This window comes from Salvelinus fontinalis, chromosome 14 (genome assembly GCF_029448725.1).
Source record: "Salvelinus fontinalis isolate EN_2023a chromosome 14, ASM2944872v1, whole genome shotgun sequence".
Lineage (NCBI taxonomy): Eukaryota > Metazoa > Chordata > Actinopteri > Salmoniformes > Salmonidae > Salvelinus > Salvelinus fontinalis.
Window position 1 is genome coordinate 29,908,433 of NC_074678.1, and position 20,473 is coordinate 29,928,905.

At 40.0% G+C, this 20,473-nt stretch overlaps 2 long non-coding RNA genes across 2 annotated transcripts; one reads left to right on the top strand and one right to left on the bottom strand.

Moving 5' to 3' along the window:
* The first annotated feature begins 1,579 nt into the window (after window positions 1–1,579).
* Window positions 1,580–11,545, top strand: LOC129810593 (uncharacterized). The gene is made up of 3 exons (XR_008752748.1): window positions 1,580–1,890; window positions 8,345–8,498; window positions 9,266–11,545. It is a non-coding gene; the product is annotated as an uncharacterized LOC129810593 (long non-coding RNA).
* Window positions 11,486–18,667, bottom strand: LOC129810594 (uncharacterized). The gene is made up of 2 exons (XR_008752749.1): window positions 18,487–18,667; window positions 11,486–12,933 (listed from the first exon to the last, which is right to left on the bottom strand). It is a non-coding gene; the product is annotated as an uncharacterized LOC129810594 (long non-coding RNA).
* Window positions 18,668–20,473: the final 1,806 nt, after the last annotated feature.

The following is a 20,473-nucleotide window of genomic DNA, read 5'->3' on the forward strand; positions in this document are numbered from 1 at the left end:
TATTTATCACAGACTACGTGTCAAAGTTTAACAAGGACCCTCTCCTGTTGATCAAAGATATGATCAACAGCCTCACATACATTATATAGTTTGGTCATTGTGCTGCCACAGAATGAATTGTAAGCAAGGCCTCAAAAAAGCTTTATTTACCAGAGCTGTGATAAAAGTTCTATATATTGTTGAAACAACGTTGCGATTGTTTGTGAGAATGTCAACAGGTGTGGTTCCCGGGGGGGAAAGATTCTATTGGGGAAAGGTTCCTGTGGGGGTTGCCATGGAAACCAAGAAGGGGAGTGAAGTGTGTGTGTGTGTGTGTGTGTGTGTGTGTGTGTGTGTGTGTGTGTGTGTGTGTGTGTGTGTGTGTGTGTGTGTGTGTGTGTGTGTGTGTGTGTGTGTGTGTGTGTGTGTGTGTGTGTGTGTGCTCAAACACACATGCATGTGGGGGTCTGGGAGAGGAAGTGTGTCCATCTGATGAATGGGCATGTGCCTGAACTCAAATTTAGAACCTAAATGTAGTCTCACCCATTCTTCAACCGGTCATTTTTGACCGGGAACACCACAGGTGTAATAAAGTTAAATAAAACACCCAAAATTTTATGAAAATAATCCAAATGTATTTTTTGTGTTTAGATGCCCTGTGTGGACAAAAGTCATGGAACCTTATGATAATTAGATCAAATTAACTACATTTTTCAGAGAGAAAATATATAAATCGGTCCAATTCGACCGGAAGACAGCAGGAGGTTTAAACCATGTGTTTGATGTATTTGATACAATTTCACTGATTCAGCTCCAAGCATTACCAACAGCCTATCCTCCCCAATTAAGGTGCTGCCAATCTCCTGTGATTGCTATACCAAAATAGCTTACATTCTAAAATGGTAGCTGTCCATAGTGCTGATATGTGTCAGTATAAAGCTTCCCAAGACCTAGCTTTTTGTTCAAACTCACTTGTTTTGTATTCTAGGGACCACTAGACTAACCTATAGAATTAGGAATTAGAACTCCATGAATTAGACTGGATTCCAAATACATGGCTCAGGACTGGATCATGGTACAGTCAATAATGATGAAAGATTACATTATTTCACTTTCTATTCCATCAATAATGATTTCAACATAATCTAAAAGGAGTTATCTGTTTTACAGCATAAATATAACATTGATAATTTTTCAAGTCAAGGCGAAGGTCTCCCCCTACCGGACACAAGAAGTCATCACTGATTGAGCATATTAATTTATGGCCAATACTGCTCAGGCCTGGTTGGCTGGTTGGAATGCAATTGCCAATCATCCATCTGAAACCGCCCGACTAAATGTGATAAAGTGAAAATCTGAGGCCCCGACCCGACCCTAACACGCTAATAGTGAACATGCGCTGTAGGCTGCAGTCAGAGATGGCGGAACGATTATTATTTGCCTGATTTAAATGTTTCTGCTTATAATTTCCAAAATTTTGGTTGGCTAGTTGTTAGTCAACTTTTCTATAATTAGATACATGCAGCCTTTGCTCACCAGCATAATGTCATAAATCAATAGAATGAATGTGTAACGCACTTTAGGAGTAGTGGGTGCAGAGTCAGTTGCAGGAAGCAGAAGGTACAGAACAATGTTTTATTCCGGCACAGAGAAAAATGTTCACGCCAATTCCGGGCGCACATAAAAGACCGGCCCAAAACCAGGACCCAACCAGTCCGGAGGAAAACCAAAGGGAAACGCACTACCACAAACATACACAGAGGAAAAATAAGACCGCGCAAAGAGCAGGCGGGCCTTACTGGCTTAAATAGCTAGTAGACCGGTGACGACGACCGCCGAGCGCCACCCGAACAGGAAGAGGAGCCACCTTCGGTGGGAGTCGTACAGAATGCTTCAATCTAGTTGACATAGGTAAAGTTTTCTCTGCCATCTCTACTTCTTTCGTCACGCAAAGACGTTTAGGGACCTGGGGAGAAAATGCAATAAACCCCCACCTCCAAAAAACAGAACATTTTTTATAGCTAAGTTTCTAAATGTTTCAAGTTTCAAGTTTTAATATCACATGCACAAGTACAGTGAAATTTGTTTCTTGCAAACTCAACACCCAACAATGCAATACAAACAATGTAATACTAGAAAAAAAACACAAGAAATATGAAGAACAAAATAAGTAAGTAGGCTACTATATACAGGGCCAGTTCCAATATCATGTTTACAATGTGCAGGGATACACATTGTAAACATATGTATAGGGGTAAGGTGACTATGCAACAGGATATAAGATTAACAGTAACAGCAGCTTCTATGTGAGTGGGTGTGTGTAGAGTCAGTATAAATGTATGTTTAATTATGTGTGAGTGAGAAGATGATGGAGTGAGTGTGTGTGTGTATGAATATGTAGAGCCCTGTGAGTGTGCATAGAGACAGTGCAAAAATAAAAATAAAATGTCAATAAGTACACAAGGTTAACTCCGATAGTCAGTGAAGCTATTTTTATTAGGTATTTATCAGTCTTATTGCTTGAGGATAGAAGCTGTTCAAGAGCCTGTTGGTGCCAGACTTGATGTACCGGCATGGCTTGCCATGCGGAAGCAGAGAGAATAGTCTATGGCTTGGTTGGTTGTGGTCTTTAATGATTTTCAGAGCCTTCTTACCACACCACCTAATATAGATGTCCTGGATGGCAGGGAGCTCGGCCCCAGGTATGTACTCAGTTGTACGCACCACATTCTGTAGCGCCATGCGATTGAGGGCAGTGCTATTGCATTACCAGGCAGTGATGGAGCCAGCCAAAATGCTCTCAATGGTACAACTGTAGAACTTTTTGAGGATTTGAGGGTCCATGACAAACTTTTCCAACCTCCTGAGGGGGAAGAGGCTTTGTCACATCAGTTTGACTGGTTGTAAGGAAATAGAAAGCTGTGAAAACAACCCAACATGTTTCTGATAAGATTTCAGTTCGGCTTGGACGCATATTTTATGTGGTTGAAATACTATCAGCTTTTATTGGTTGGTTAAGGGCTGTAAATAAGCATTTCACGGTAACCTGTTGTATTTGGCGCATGTGACAAATAAATAAATACATTTTGATTTGATTCTGATAAAAATAGCACCTCTACAGATGGAATATAACTGCACCAGTGGCAATTTTAGAATGTATCTTGGTGGGGCAAACTCAACATATATTGTTTTAGATGCATGCCAGCAAAGCCACTACACAGCAATACCTTAATTGCTCTATAAAAGTGACAATTGAGATGCATAAACTATGGCATAGTCAATATAACTATTCAGCACTTTTGAAAGGTACAGTTACAGAATTTAGAACATGGGCCATTCTTACAGTATTCTCCCTGTACACCAAGTCAGAACCGTAGGATAAATAAAGGGGGCATATAAGCAGACAATGAAAGATCTTACAATATTTGATGACAACATTTCTTTAAAATAGGCTATAGGCTACATGTACACCACCAAGTCAGAACAGTAGACTAAGTTATGAGGGGAAGGGGACCAAATTATTAGGGTAAAGCACATGGGCTACTAACAGCTTACTATGCAACATACACTTAGTATTACTTTCTTAGCTACAGTATACATATCTCCCTGACATATTACATAATTTATGCAGCAGCATAAAATACATTTTTGGACCATTGTGCTGTGCTTACATGAACAGGAAGGTGGCACGGGAGTTCTTCTTGTGGCCAAATTTTGTAATGACACTTTGTCATCAAATGTTGTCATTCTCTGGATCTATGGTGCTTTCAAGACAACTGGGAACTCTGAAAAAACTAGGTTGAATCATGATGTCAGTGATCTTCTGGTAGGAGCTCTAGAAAAAGGCCCGAGTTCCTGACTTGGAATTTCGAGTTGAATGACCGTTCAAAACGTATTTTCCTAGTCTGAGCTAGTTTTTTTTTCTTCAGAATTCCCAGTTGTCTTGAACTCACTGAAGTCTGTGATTTCCCAGTTCCGAGTTTCCAGTTATTTTAAACATGTAGAAGTCATGCTGGATTGACAACATGGCCAATGTATTCAACCTTTTCTGACCCGTGGTGTTGCATGTGAATATCTATCCTTTTTTATCCTATCTTGGAAAACCCAGACTTGGTCCACTCACCCTCTCCACCGAATAGCAAGGGAAGCAAAATACTGATTACTTTGCAACGCTTGCAGTTAGCCACTGATTCCTTCCAAACCATTCATGGTTGAATTTGCAAATTTCAACTTGTTGTGCAATGTTTATGTCCAATGGCCGATGAGCACCGATACGTTTTATCTATAATTTATCTTCATATGACAAGGATTAAAAAGGATTTGCCAGTAGATTGTCGATGTGATTCATGAAGATGACTGCTTGTCTAGCTTGCTAGCTAAGATTTTGAAAGTATGATGTTGACATGATCAGTCCAATCAAAGCTCCTGTAGATGTAATGTGATTTGATGTCATTTTATCTGTGGCCAATGACCTTGATCCTTCTTGGATGGGGACTTCTAATGTAAATCTATGGCAGCAACCAAGGGGGCTTGAACATTCTAGATCTCCCTGTAGATTTGAAAGGTGATGTAGTGTCCCCATGAGTGACAGAACACTGAGCCAATCACAGCACAACTACTGAAGATTACCAACCCCTATGGTCTGTACTTTCCGCTGGCTGCCCCACCACCACAGAAAGCGCTGAGCTAGGCTGAAACACCTGCATTTTGGAGCCTTCTTACTCAAGAAAACAAAAAAGAGACCATGTTCGTATCCATGTTACATAGTTTGCAAACTGATATTTTACACGTATTAATGCCAAAAGAACATGACTTTTTAAAAACCTAAACAGGTGGGGCTCAAAACAGGTGGGGCTCATATTTCGCCACTCTTTCTCCCAAGTCAAAATGTTGCCTACATTTGGTGTATAATTTTACTGCAAGAAATGTTTAATTTTGCAGGAGTTCAAATTAAGGCTATCGACCTACAATCAGTGTCCAAATTTCAGTTTCCATTTAACCCATCTGAACAGTAGGCTACAATTCCCTTGATGTGCCGTAGGCCTATTTGAAGTCCCATCTTGTGACTGTGGAATTTGTATTGTGCCTCACAATCATCACACATAGGCCTAACATTGCCAGCACTGCTATCATCCTCTTTTATCAATTCAACAAATCTTTCAAAAACATTTATTTTCTGGTCCTCCCTTATCTTTATTTTCAACTCTCCATTTCGCAACTTTTCTCTTATTGAATTAAACTCCGACATTGTCCTTTTTACCTCCATGGATCTATGTTAACTTTTTCTGCCCATTCCCAAAAGCATTTGTCGATTGGAGTATAGGTTATTTGGCGCACATACAGTTAGGCCCTAAAGCTTAGGCGTACACACTAATGCCAGACAGCTTTGCACACTCTTGGCATTCTCTTAACCTGCAAAGCTGTCATCAAGGCAAAGGGTGGCTACTTTGAAGACTCTAATATATGAAATAAGTTTTGATTTGTTTAACAATTCTTTGGTTCCTACATGATTCCATATGTGTTATTTCATAATTTTGATGTCTTCACTATTATTATACAATGTAGAAAATAGTAAAAATAAAGAAAAACCCTTGAATGAGTAGGTGTGTCCAAACTTTTGACTGGTACTGTAACTGAAGACATCGATGGAGTGGTTGGTGCACGTCGACTGACCTATATGGTGGACGGAGAAAAGAAATTCACTTAATCCATGCTACTGTTCTTTGATGAACAGTAGTCTCTCCCTTCTCATCTAAAGTTAGGATTCATGAGATACCCTGTAAGAGCTTTTGTGCACAAGCCCCTTCAGTGTCATAAATGTAAAATATTTGGTAATGTGTCAAGTGTGTGAAGGGAAGAATATTGTATGTCATATGAAGGGAAATGCTGCAACTGTGGAGGTGAACATGCACCTGAATACTTGGAGTGCCCTGTTAGCGTGAAGGAGAATATGCGGTGGCAAGGGTAAGGAGTGTCCAGAGTGTCTCCTATCTGGGGGCATTGAGAAAATTGAACGAGTGGCGGGGAAGAAGCAATGGTAGTAGAGCCACAACGACCAGTGAAAGTTTCTCATCTCCCGAGGGATGGTGGAATGTTACACGCTAAATATATATGTATTGTTTTTTACAACTGCAACCTTCTGGTATATTCAATGCTTGTAATTGTTCACATAACATGCTTAGGGTTGCTTGGTTGCTCCATGACAACTCTTTAACCTAATTGTGTGTGAGGTATTGAGTTTCTTAAAGGAAGAAATCCTCTACCCCACACCCTCACCTTATAATCACTGACCCAGAGAGCAAGGGGATGCAGCTCTATACACTTGTATGTATTGAAGTCAAATCAAATTGTGTTTGTCACACACACTGAATACAACAGGTGTAGACCTTACAGTGACATGCTTATTTACAAGCCCTTAACCAACAATGCTTTAAGAAGTTTGTGTGTGTAGATTGTGTGGTCTGCGCCTGCCAATTAAATTATCCTTAGCTCTCAGTGTAAAAGGCTGCAAGATTCTACAATACACAAAAACACCAAAGGTCACAACAGAACTATGACGGGGGGAAATGTGTGGATGATTTAGCTATCAGGGAACCGTATAATATCATGCCAAGGAATATAATATAATTCCAGTATAAATGGACCCCTGTTTCCAGTTCTGTTGAGTTCAAGGTGGTATTTGTCAGGGCATGTGTGGGAACAGTGAATGATTTAGATAGAACGCAGTGCAGCAGGCCAGGCAGGTAGACAGCTAACAAACAGGGCTAGAGGGATACCCTGTGATGATGATGGGAGTGGTGAGGAATGTTGCAGAGTTTTTAAACCACGCTTTCAGATGTGCTTCATTTCCAAAGGGACAGGTCGCTGCTTGAAGAAGTCTAGGGGGAAGGGTACCCTGCTGACAGCCCCTAAAATCCTGTTGAGCCGACACAGCATGCTAATGGCAGCCAAGGGGAAGCAGAGTGATTGTGGGGTTAGCCTGGCAGACTGTGACACATTTGCTCTCTTGTAATGGGGGAAGATGGAGTGTGGTCTCGGACTCATTACTTAGATGCTGTTGGTGGTTTCAAATTGCTAGTCACGCCGGTGTGAAAGCGACCTCTGGTAACTAAAAGCTGATGCACACACTCCACAATATTTACAACTTCAACTTTAATCTCCAGGGAGGTTACGGCCCATTCAGAACAGAAAGTAAAAGAAATCACAAAAGTAATGGAATGGCAGAGTGTTGTTCACTGATCAAGCTAATCTTCTGTCTAGCTTTTCTGCTCTCATGTTTATAGTGATGGTAATAGGGGGAAAAGGAGGAAACATCCTGTCTCTCAGGTTATCAGTGCTGGAAAGGCAATGGTTTGGGTGGGAAGTCTCTTTCCCTTTACTAAATAGATTAATACTCCATGACACAGTTATGTTTTAGGTTAAATATCAATTTCATAAAAACATTCATGATGGATTTTATGGACTGAGGACACAGAGGTGAATTGAAATGGTATGTATATTACTGCATAGTTTGAAATGGTTATGATATGAGACAAGAAATGCATGAATTCCTAATGACAGTGAATGATTGTGGAAAATCTGAAGTTGCAACCACTGACCCACTATAATCAGACCCATACCTTGCATGTTGCACTCAATCATGTTCTTTCTCAGCCAGAAGTGGAGTGTGTTTGGTTTAGGATAGGTATTTGCAGTGGTGAGGGAAACTCTTTGACCGCTGTTTGACTACAAAACTATTTGAACTGCTCTGGGTTGACTAAGAGCGGAACACAGTTTGTTTAAGTGATCAGAGTGGAGGTATCCGACACCTTGAAGCACAATCCAGGTGCTTTCTGTGAATGTTATCATGGAGCCTCTGACTGAACCCCCTGCTCACACTGACAGCTTGTCTAGATCAAGTATTTTGTTGCCACACTGATGTCAAATAAAATTTGCCAAGTTCAATGCAATAAATCATCCATATTGAGAAATAGCCTACCTTTCACGTCTGAACAATAGGCTTTGTAGCGTTTTCATTATTACAAAAAGCCGCATGAGTTGAAATAATTGATAGAATACTGAAATATAAGTGATATGTACCACTTGTCTAACAGAAATTGTCCAAAATTGTTATGGATCAAAGCATCAGGCTGTAGACTTAGTGGCACATATGGAAGATAATTGGTAGTCATGTATACTACAGCCTTTCATGTTTCCTAAGCCCCCCCCCCCCCCCCCACTAAAACATGTATTTAATTGCCATGCCATCATGTAAGCTCCACCTGTCTTGTAGAAAGTTGAAGTGCCATGTCAAATACCTTCTTGGGGCTGTTAGTACCTGCATATGTCTTAATCCACTCAATTTCTGTTGTTTTTTCTGCTTAAGCGGCAGAGAAGAATGCCCAGACTCTGTCAGGACACACCTGCAGCCCAGGCTGCTCTCTTAGCACCTCTCCTGCCATTCCTGACCCCCAACGATGCTGCATCCCTCCCTCAATCTGAGAAAGAAGTTGGCTAGATGTTATGAGAACCCAAAACAAGTAGGTCTGTGTATAGTCATACAGTAACAAACTCTCTACAAACTGAAGGGTATCTGTGTTGGACCCATGGGCCAAGGTGCAGCAGTAAAATCCAGGGCTGTGAGAAAGCCACAGAGTCATTTCTAATTCCCCCTAGACACAATGTTTTCACTGCAGCTGGCAAGAGAAAAGACAGGTCTAGAATTGCTCATCCAAACATGTTTTCTCTCTAGCCTGACTAAATCAATATCGAGCTGTGACTTTTACAGGGCTTCAGTAATTGCCCCTGACTGTAGGTCTGACTCAAGATTTTGTGGCTTAGGTTTAATGCACCTGTAGTGTTTTTGCATGTAAACTTCTGGAAGTGAAACACTGCATACCTGTCAATTGTTAGCTAATCCAATGCTGTCTGTCTCTCAAAAGCGATGAATAATTTCCTAAAGCATGGCCGTGGAGAGAGATGGGGACCACCAGGGCTGTGTGCCAAAATATGTTTTATTTGCTCTTATCATTATTATTTCTCCTCTCACTTTCAACTCAGATGAAAACATTTGGCTTTTTCTTATCTATTCCAAATTCAGATATTCCATATTACAGTGTATTTTGTTGTTGTGTTTAATTCTGAGATCTCCCTATGTCAAATGTTGAGAAAGCTTGAGAGGAGGCCCTCATGTCCCCACTGTCTCTGAGGACATTCAACCAAGCTGTGGTGCGAGTACAATATCACATAGATCTAATCACACTCTTCACCCATATTTTAGTTCCTGCTCTGTCTCTTTTGTTCATAGGAGACTACCCTCTACTAAACACTGGAATCAAAGGCAAGCAGGAGGGGAAACAGGCTTTGAACATAACATGTGTCAGTCCCCCAAAAGCAGCCCTTTTAAGATCACTGTATGGAAGGTAAATATTTTTGTCTGGCATATGTAGTGGCTGCAGGAAGCATGCCATCCATTTCTTTCTAGTCTTTTTTTAAATTGGAAAACATTATTTTTTCATCTTTACTAGTAGTTTTAGTCTACTCTTTGTTAGAGGTGAGATGGGCCTAACTCTTTCAGAGCATTTCTTTATTGATTTATGTTGTTTTGAATTTCATTAATATGTATCTTTACATTCAGAAAAAACATTTGCAAATACACATAAACATGCTTAGTTTTTAGCTAACTCTGGGCAAAGGAACAGTAGGGTAACAATATGAATAATCTCCACAGACCGTTCTCTCCTAAACCAGCAGGTGGCACTGTATACTCACCAATGAACAGTTAAAGGTAGCAATGGAAAACCTGTAGCATGTTACTCCACTACAGAATGTAGAACTATTATATATATTATCTAATCTAGTGGTTCTTAAGCACATGATTTTCCCAAAAGTTAAAACACTTATTTACAGATTGGATGTGAATTCTGATTTGTAATTGCATGTTATTTTATATTTGGTAAGCTTTTTAAATAGACTCGTACCCGTGTACGGGTTGAAAATGGCAGATTTGGGTACTGATAAACGCCTAAATTGGAATGCAGTAACATGCTATGAATGACATCAGAACTCATTCTCTGCACTTCACAGTGCTGTATGGGTTTTGAGTGAGAGACTTTCTGAACTTGAGCACCGCATGCGACAAGAAGTTGCCCCCAGCCTTCCTGCTAATTGGGTAACTTATCACATGTTTGGTTGTCTGAGTGAGGGAAATGCTGTAAATTTAAGGACTTGATATATTTTGAAAGATGAGACTTTGAGGATTATAATAAGCACCGCTTTGATGTCATACAAGCAAATCAAACACCTGAGTCCAAATGTGCACTTCAGATTTCCATATCATAAAACTCATGTCATCTACAGTGTCAACGTTTATGATCACTATGTTTGATGACATGGCGTCATATCCTGGGTTGTTCTGAACAGAATGAGCCTATGATTGTATATTGTGAAGAAAATTTGCCATGGAACACGCACCTGAATGCACACATTACTTTTCTATGCGGACCAAAATTATGATCTGTTTCTCTGAATTGCCCTGTGAAAGCCTACCACTAAGATCTTATTTTATAACTTAGCTAGTCATGTTGGCAATTGAGCAAGCTTTCAAATTATGCCCACCTGACCCAGATTGTGATTTATAATGGCCGTATTCGGATTGTGTAAACAACAACAACAGTAATTGTGTGATGACGGTGACACAGGGTTGTGTTCCTAACAAAACAACTACAAATGTGCTTGCTCTAGTTCAAGAAAGCACCTTATAGTTGAAGACTTATGTCATCAAAGTGCAATAAAATGACCTAGGAACTGTGCGTACTTTGGAGCAGTGTGTTGCCACTTGGAGAAACCAGTTAGTCCTCTCACTCAAAACCTTGTCATTGCTTTGTCTTATGCTGCATCCACCACACATTTTCCATAGATATTCTTATCATGTTACTGGTAAGAATCAACAAGTGCAGCAAAAAGAAAAAAGGCACATCAAATCAGCAGTGTAATGTTTGGATTCAGTCGTGTGTCAGGTGAACTGTTGTGTCCTCAACTTTGGTCTAATAATTTTCCTAAAATCTCCAAACTTTCCCCCTTTTCAATTGCTACCATGTTTATGCATATGCTTTTCATTTTTCTTCTGTAAGAAACATGTAACTGTAGCCCTATCCATATAGGCCAATCCCCATGAGTTTAAAGGGTTACATTTGTTCTGCAGACAAATCTAACAATCTTGTGAATCATGGTACCCTACACAATAGACAGGCCTTGACCAGATCAGTCTTCCACCATCCCCAGCTTTACACTGTTATACACTCTGTATGGCAACACTGTGGCTTGGCGTACTGTTGAAACCACCGAATATGATCGTTTTTCAATAATGTATTATGTTCTATACTCAAAATACCCCACATTGCAGATATTCAGGACATCAAGAACAACTTAATAAACTTGGTTGTAGGACTTTGGTATATTGTCATGTAATGTTCCATCTATTTTATTGCCCCCAGAAATTGAAATAAAACAACGTTTTTTTGAGAAATATAATTGTGCAGTATTTTACAAATGCCATTTTATTCCAGGTGAAACAAAGGAAAATAGTTGTGGTCCTTATTTTGAAAGTCCAATCTTCTCAGTCCCAAACCGAAACCAGAAGGGAAAATCAGAACAACATAATCCTCATCTGTAGAAGCATTATTTGCTCATTACAATAATTAAATAAAGTATGGTGTAAAAATATATCTAAAACTTAACTCTTTCCTATCCATGCAAAACAGTGACAATGACTTAAACATCAAACCTCACAGGGGAGCACTTATTTGCAGCTAAATATACTTCAGTGAATTGAGGTTCATCGTTTTTTTATTTTGAGGGGGAAAATAATGAATTAATGGTCGAATGTCACATAGCAGCTCACTTTCCCGGCTCAGCTAGGCTGACATGACATACATGGAGAACTAGGCATCATTACATGAGAGATTGTTCGCTTAGCTGAATGGATTTTTCATCTTCTCTTGTGTCGTGCTCCAGTGCTCCTCTGCACATTTTGTGTCTGCTGTTTTAAAATCCCTGACACTGTATCTGTGTGTCTGTGTGTGTATATTCTTATGTACTTCTGTATATGTTATCAAGGCACAGACAAACATTTTCATTTGTTCCCACACTTATGCACACAGAAACACATACACACAGCTTTACAAAGTGACATCTTTTTCCACAGTGCTCTGGTTTGTAAGTGCTGTAGGAGGTGGGTAAAAGATCACAAGTTACATGCAGGTGTACAGTAACAATTGGCCGTGTGGATTGATGTTGCCTACAGAGGGCTTGTGGTTAGGAACATGCGTGACTATTGCACCGAGCCAGGAAAGGAAGGATGGCACAGCAGCTGTGTGTATGGAAATCATTTTCTTGTTTGTTTGCTTATTGGCTGCTAGAGAACTACCACGCTCTTAAGGACCTTAATCCCACTGGAGCGCAAGCGGAAATTCTGATAGGTTCAACAGAACCTTCAACAAAGTCTCCCGCTAAAACTCAATTCATTCCAGGGATGATGGAGTGCATGTTGTTTTCACTCAGTTTAGACCTGAAGGAAGGACACCTGACATCAAACTAATCTTGAACTTGTTACCCTCAGGTAAATATTGGTTTATGGGTGCTCAAAAGCTTTCTCCCGTTTCATCCATTGTGTCAACAGCTGGCACAAAACAAATCTAGGTTTGCATTGGTTCTCTTTTGGAAAAAACATAATTAGGTTTGAGCTTGTCATCTTTCGGGTGTAACAGTTCAGAAATCCAATGATGTTCCCAGACTGTTTGTAGAGGCTGTGTAGAGCTTCCTCTTGGCTCAGCTTAGCTCAGCTCAGCCGGTCTCCCCAGTGTTCGTGTGGCTGTTGTGTTGTGTAGCAGCTGATGGCCTCCACACATACAGCGTATAAAAAGATGAATGAGCGCCCAGCTGGAGAGGAGAGTGAGCTGCATCAACAGCGAGGCTCTGAAACAAAAGCCAGCACACACGTGAGATCTGAAATGTCAGAAAAGCAAATTGGACGCAAGCAACTGAGTCAAAGCAAGGTGGATTAAGGCCATGCTCAATTTGGAGGGCCAAGAGTTTCACTTTTTGTCTGACAAGATTGATAAATCATCTTTATATGATGATACTGTAAGTATAGTCAATTACAACAGTATTGGGTCATTTGGGCCATTGCAGTCTGGTGTGATGTGGTTAGAGGTTCACTCAAAATAAAGTTGAGATTTTCTCCAGTCACGTGCAAGCTTCACCCATGACTAGGTACTTGTGTTTTTGCTCGATTTAAACGAAGCACTGTGATTTTACCAGTATTTCCAACATTATCCGGCTAGTGCTGTGGGTACAAAATCCTAGTAATTTGCACAAGGTGTCTCCAATCTATCAATCTATGTCTGGTTATGCATGCATATTTGAGTCAGGGGTGGTGTAGCTCTGCAAATCTTGATTCTACAAAGTCTATTATTTGGCGAAGAAGATTATTTGTAGGTCAGTGATTCTGCTCCTCACTTTGCTCAAGCTGATCCTCTCCAATTGACTTAATCTCTGGTCATCGGAAGTTGTAAAAGTGGGACAATTACGGGAAGTTAAAGGGGAGAGTCAATGAAACAAACCATGGAAGTATAGAGTACCACAGTATGAGTCATAATACCCATAAAACCTAGTGATCAAACAAGGAAATTGTTCCAATCGCTTTTCTAACTTTTTCCCCATATGGGATTTTAGAAACACTTATAAGGGCTGTGTTTTGAGTAGGCTTACCACGGCGTGAAGTTTTAATAACTATGTAAATCTCTCTCGGATAATGTGACTTTACCCCCCAAAAAATAAATGCTAATTAGCTGCTAATGTGGCTATCATAAAGAATTACAAATGCCATGATGATCTGGACGAGACTGCCGAATAGAGGCAAAGGTAAGAATCTCTGGATTAGCTATATAATGTTAGCTAAATTTAGTAATGAATAAATTGCCTATATTTCTTTAAATTGACCTTTCAGTGAACTTTCTTGTGCAAGTTTTACATTGATACAATACTTATTAGCAAAGGTGTCAGCTACAGATGACGTACAAGAGCCTGCAGGGATTTTGATGCTAATTAGCATTTTGATGCTAATTAGCATTTTCAAATCTGAGAGTAAATAGAGCCGAATACATTGATAAAAGTCACCTTGTCCAAGAGAGATTTACATGGTTATCAACACGTCATGCCAGGGTAAGCCTACACAAAACACAGCCCACATTTTAAGTGTTTCTAAAATTCCCTATGGGAAAAATTTATGGTCGAAAAATAATTGGAACCATTTCCCTGTTTGACCGCTAGGTATTATGGGTATTATGACACCTCCACTGTGGTGCTCTATAAAGAAAATAATAGGAAATCCAAGATCTAGAAAAGTGCATGAATGTCTATTAGTATAGTAATACTAATAGAAAGAACGATACAAACAAAACAACTATCTGTGCATTTGTATCATTACTTTTTTATCTTACTGAAGCGTTCTCTAAGTTTGGCTCTAGTTAGGCTTGGCTTATATGTAGTATTCATCTTCTTCAACGAGCTGTCAGCCGTCCTCTTTAGCCACTAAATTGTTTGCCCAAATATCTGCGTCTGCAGCGGATGCTCCTGGACACTACCCAAGGCTGGTCTCTTTCTGTTTCAGGCTGTGCCCATGGAGTGTGACCCCGCGGAGGCCTGTACATTAATCATGATGTGGAGAGAGGGCCCCAGACAAGCCTGGGACATTCCTGGGACAGCTTGCCGCTGGGCAGGTGAAGCAGCCAGTCACGCCGACACTGCTGGGAGGGCAAGGTAGGGGCCAAGAAGGGTTGCTAAGGGGCTGTTCCCCACTGTGAGTTCTCCAACTGAACTCCTGACAAGTAAATAGGATGAGTAATTAGATATTTTAATTTAAAGATTAATGGTGTCAAAGGAATTGTCCCCTCAACGCCTGTGCGTGTAGGCTAGCTCCTCTGAAGTTGCCCAGCTGTAGTAGTGCATTCAGTCAGTCCCAGTTTGCATTGTAAATATGACTGTGTTGATAAATGCACAGACCAACCGTCCACTCCTCCATGAGTGCTTGGATGGTTTCCAACATGTAAAACCTAGCAACAGGATTTGTCTCAGACCTCTGAGAAAGACCAAGTGGTGTGCTGGCACACAAACCAACGACATATGGATCTTTGTTTTGCATAGTGCATTTTGTCAGCTGGTTAGCAGAGTGGATTGCTATTCTTACTGGTTGTGCATTACAGCTATGTTTTCATGGTTTTGTACTTTTGGATTACATTTTTTGTAGATAAAAAAGGTAGTCTAATGAACAGTGTTTCCTCTAAGATGTTCTTTCAGCAGATGTGGCATAGTTTGTTGGGGGGGAGGTGGTCCGGGGGCATGCACCACCGTGGTATTTGTTTTGTGAAACGACTGTGAGAAGGTCACTTCTGGTGACTTTTTAAAAGGACATTCTACTCCAAAATGAATGAAAATTAAATTGACACCATCTGAAATATAATTTTCCCTTTTAAAAGCATTATAAGCTGTAGCCCAAATGATGCAGCATAGCGGCTTTAAATAAATAGGCGGAAGCATGGGGTTGCCCATCTTCATTTACCTCATTGAAAACCATAAAAGACTCAATGAATCAAATGCTACAAATATACAGTACGTTGTAACTTGTCACTCCAGGGTTTTTTCTGGAACAAAATGGTGGGGGTGGCAGGGAAGTGGCAGTGGACATGGCCAATGGCACGGTCTCTGATTGAAAGATAGGCCCTTCTCTTGGCTGCAGAGATGAGCTGTTATACATTTTATTTCCTGCAATTCTACACATTTTGTCATGGGGCTGAGAGAAAAAATGTCCGTTTTTTAAAGCAAATTTCCTGCAATTTGACACATTTCGCCATGGCTTATGCCATGTTCTTATGCTATCTGAGTGACTCAGACATTAGAACAAAATCAATGGGATACCATGACATTTTTGGAATTTTAGATTCTCCCTGACTGTCTAGTTATTATTTTGGTGACTGTTAGTTCTCAGAGGAGCTAATAAAAAAAAATATATATATAGGTGCATTATCTTTTCTACATACTTTTTATCTGGGTTTAGTCCTTTACACTGAAAACATTTTACCATCCCAAAAAATTCTAACAAATAAAAAAAGGAAACTTTTTTTGAATTCATATTTTTGGGAGTGGCAGCAACAATTTAAGTGGTGGCCCGCCACTGCTAAATGAATATAGGGGAAACACTGAATGAACTATGATCAAGTCTTGTTGTGTACACAACAAGCATGGTATTGGTGCCAACAAATTCTGGCTCACAGTTTCAGAACATGCGCTTCAGTGCATCTGGAATCTAATATGTATGTTGCTGATCCATACAGGACACTGAATAGGAGAAAGAGTTGCCTGTGGTTGGATGAATGCAACATTAAGCAATGGCCTTAAAGTGCTACATTCCTTCTTAATTGATGATGACAGTTGCAATTACAAGCAACAGTCAGTCTAAGTGAAGCTGACACTCAGTTTTGTGGACACCTATTCCAGAACTCTGGTGGGCTGACCGACATAACCTCTTTGGATGGCTGCCATATTTGATGGCAACCAGTACCTCAAAACATTGTGCCTAGGCTATTTTGAGCTTTTTTGTCTTAGCAAGTCATGGTAGAAATGAAGAATAAACATGCTCATTGTTTTGAAACACTTTTTCCCCCTTTCCCAACCCCTGTCTGGTGACATTATTATTGAGAATGGACCTCTCTTGAGCTCTTACACATGTATTGGATTGCTGCTGCCCTGAAAGGCATTAGCGTAGGACACCATTGCAGTGTGTAATTGTCGTAAAAGACGGCACACTTTTCAATGTTATGTTGGTAACTTCAATTCTTAGCTACACTGCCTAATTTAGAAACACGTGCCCATAATAACGGTATCAGAGCTGACGACACTGTTTTGACTATGCAAATATGGGGAAAAAGTGGCGAAATCCACACCCAGCAAAATCAATACAAACGTTATTGTTACATTTTCAATCTGTCTCAGCATTGTTGTATTTTGTAGACATATGAAACATTGTCCATTGTCTAATAATATTTCCAGATGTAAATTAAACATCTGAAGCCTGAAATGACCACTTGATTGGACTACATATCGTTACACTTGAAAATCATCTCGTGGTCTACTCTATTCTTAGTTAATTGAACGGTAATATAGCCTAGTCTAATTGCAAGTTGACATGGCAGCATGCTAACAATCCCCCTGCTTGATTAGAACATTTTACATAGTTAGAACTCTAAAATGAACATTGATAAATTGCTCTCTTCATTTGAAGATAAATCTACATTGAAATAGAACCACTCATAAGTTAAAATGTCTCATGCAATAATACGGTGACAAATATTGAGATTATGATCATTTTAGTAATTTTGCATAGTTCAAAGTAGCCAATGCTTGGATTACCAAAATCAGTTCATGTAATGATGTGTTGAAATATGGGAGTAATGTGCCATGGAGCAGGTTAGAATTCTCCTCATTTTACACAGATCACTAGTTTCTCAGAGATCTAGTTATAGTAGGCTATTTGATTCACATTGTTTGGTTTAGTGTATTTGTATTTTTGTAATATTTGGGTGACTTCACCTGCAATGAGCAAGATGGTCACCTTGAACAAAAGCAAGCAAGTCAAAATGCTAAATTATATTCATCTTCACAATCAAGCATGAATGGCATTCTGTTCTTTGAGGATATACTGTATTTGTCCCTTCGTAAATGGTTGGTTGCTTTTGGTCATTGTTGTACTGGCATCAAGTTTATAAACTACTTAAGGCTTACACTTGGTCACATTTACCTTTTTAATTTGCTATTGATTGGGATTCAACAACAGTTTCCTTTAGTTTGCTGACCACTTGATGTAATTACCGTCATTTGCACAATAAGGAGCCGAGTAAAGGCCTGTGTTTTGAAGTTTATGTCAATAAGGTTAGAGTGAGGTCATCCTCTTTGATGCCTGTCTGGGATAGGATGCTGTCGTCGTGTCCCCCCCCCCCCCCCCCCCCCCAGCTCATAAAGAGAGAACACTATGAACAGAAGCTAGAAGCCAGGAGAATGACCCCCCCCCCCCCCCTTCTCACAGCAATCACTAAAGCAATACTCTCAGCTACAGTCAGTCACCACAAGACAGTTTATGCCATGTTTAAAGTCTCTGCCACTTGCCACTCATGAATACATCCAAATGCACAGCTTTGAACAAGTTGTCATTGTCAACATAACCAGAGTTGTGCCATTATTAGTGTTAATCATGTTGACAAGTTGACAGGCCGTTACAGTTTTCTCTCTTCACCATGTTGATTTCTAGAATCCTTAACCCCCTTCCTGTGCTCATCTGCAGCAGTGTGTATTGTCTGTGTTATGTTTTTGAAATGCCGCCTGGTTGAGCGCTTGTATTGAGAGATGAAAGAGGAAAGATTGAGCTGCCTCGCCCTCCGGTTGTTCTGAAACATGGAATAGTCAGCGTTTGCTCACCTGGTCATACAGTGGGTTCCCAGGCATTAGCAAACAAAGCTGGGCTCTGGGAGCAGAGCAGACATGCGTAACAGCTGTCCATCGTAGGCAGCGCTGAGCAACAGATCCAGCCAGGGACCTCGCCCTGTTTCCCTGTTCCGCTCCAGAGAGAGACTCCTGCCTGCCTCACTGCAGTCAGCTGCACAGGCGTGGCTCCTCTGTTCCTCTCGCACAGAGTGGATCTCACAGAGCCACCTAATAACTGCTGTAAAACTTCAATAATAGCCTGGTGTCTATTTGCTTAAATCACTGAACACAACAGGCGCTTATTAGAGATGGGCTTCTATTTTCTTAATGCACACCGTTTTTGCTCATTTGCATAGTTAATTGTTTAATTCTAGCATTCACTTCCAGTATTTTAATCAATTTCTTAATTTCCTGCACTGTTATAATTTACACACTGCATCACATTTATTTTGTCTTAGTATGTCTCTATTTCTATTTTATTTATTTTATTGACAGAATAATTATTTTCACAGCATTTTCGGTAGTTCTTACTTTCGCCACTAGAGGGTGATTGAACGATTTCTGGGGGTCTGTACTTTCGAAGTTGTTGACTGTTTTTGTGCTTGCCAGTTAGCTAGCAGTTTTCAGCTGTTAGCACCCAATGGCTAGCAGATTCTTACTGGCAATAAAAACAAATGATTGTCATAATTTGAGTCATTACTGAATTATTTCATGTAACAAATCAAACATTAAACCTCGTTAACAATTCATGGTATTTCATGGTAACCTAGTAAACAATTAATTTAGATCCAGTATTTATTTTCTGAAATGTGTACTGTTGTTTAATAGCCCGGCTATTAAAAGGGACAGGCGGCTGTTTGAAATCGGTGTTTAATTGAAATTTTACAATATGGTGTTATGACTGAATTTTGGGGCGGGACATTTACCTATCTTATTAAAGTGTTTCCTCTTAAAGATTGTTTATAGTTAGTCAAGTGTACATATTTAAAGTACTTACTTTATCCTGACACAAGCAAGACCTATAGTCTGAGCCATAGAGCGAGAGCTAGTCAGATCCTCATCAGGTTACTCTGAGGATGTAGCTTTATACAGACTGAATTGTTGTGGTGTGTTAGTATCATAAGTCGCAGGTCTGATCTGTACCCACTCATTTTAGTTCAGAGTCCCTTATGACTTTGGCAGGTGTGTGTGTGTGTGTGGTGGTATATTTGTTCTGTTGTCTCACATACACTACAAACACAAGGGGACTGATATTAGGAATGAACTACACAAATTTGTACTGGGCTAGCTTAAATTGTATCTACTGGGTGTGTGTCTGCTTACTACCTTGATCTGAGTCAAACAACACTTGGTAAGACTTTGCGTGTTGTTTGGCTTTTGGACATTACCTCTGCTTCCATTGTGCAAGAAATCCTGCAGTCTGATTGGTTTCCAATTGTGAACGCACCTCCAAGACATCATGAGTAGTAACTGACTTTTCATGAACAATTGGCCTCCTCACAAAGTGGGTGGGAGAGCCTCACAATAGAGCTTCCTTTTTACCAGGAATTGCTCAGTGATGTGTGTATACTACACACAAAAAACAATACGCCTGGCTTTGGAGGCTAGAGTAGAGCTTGTAGAGGTCAGAGAGAGTTGCTTCCTCTCCAGATTCTCCTCATACAGGGAATGGTGAAAAACAACCTTGTGAGGAAAGTCATTTATTTGGAGTATGATCAGCAGCAGTACCCTTGTCCTGATGCTGTATTTCTATTTTTCAGATTGATTGATGTCCGCTAACTCAAATAATGTCACTTGCCAAAGCTTGGAATTGGCTGTGTGATTAAAGGGCCTTAATGGCAGTTTAAACATCCTAATGGAATAATTCAACCAGCCAAGAAATTGGATCAAGAAAAAGCTTTAAAGAGTTTACTTAATTATGTTTAAGACTTTTTAAATCAATATTATTGTGATTTTATTGTCAATGTGATTCACATTGGGT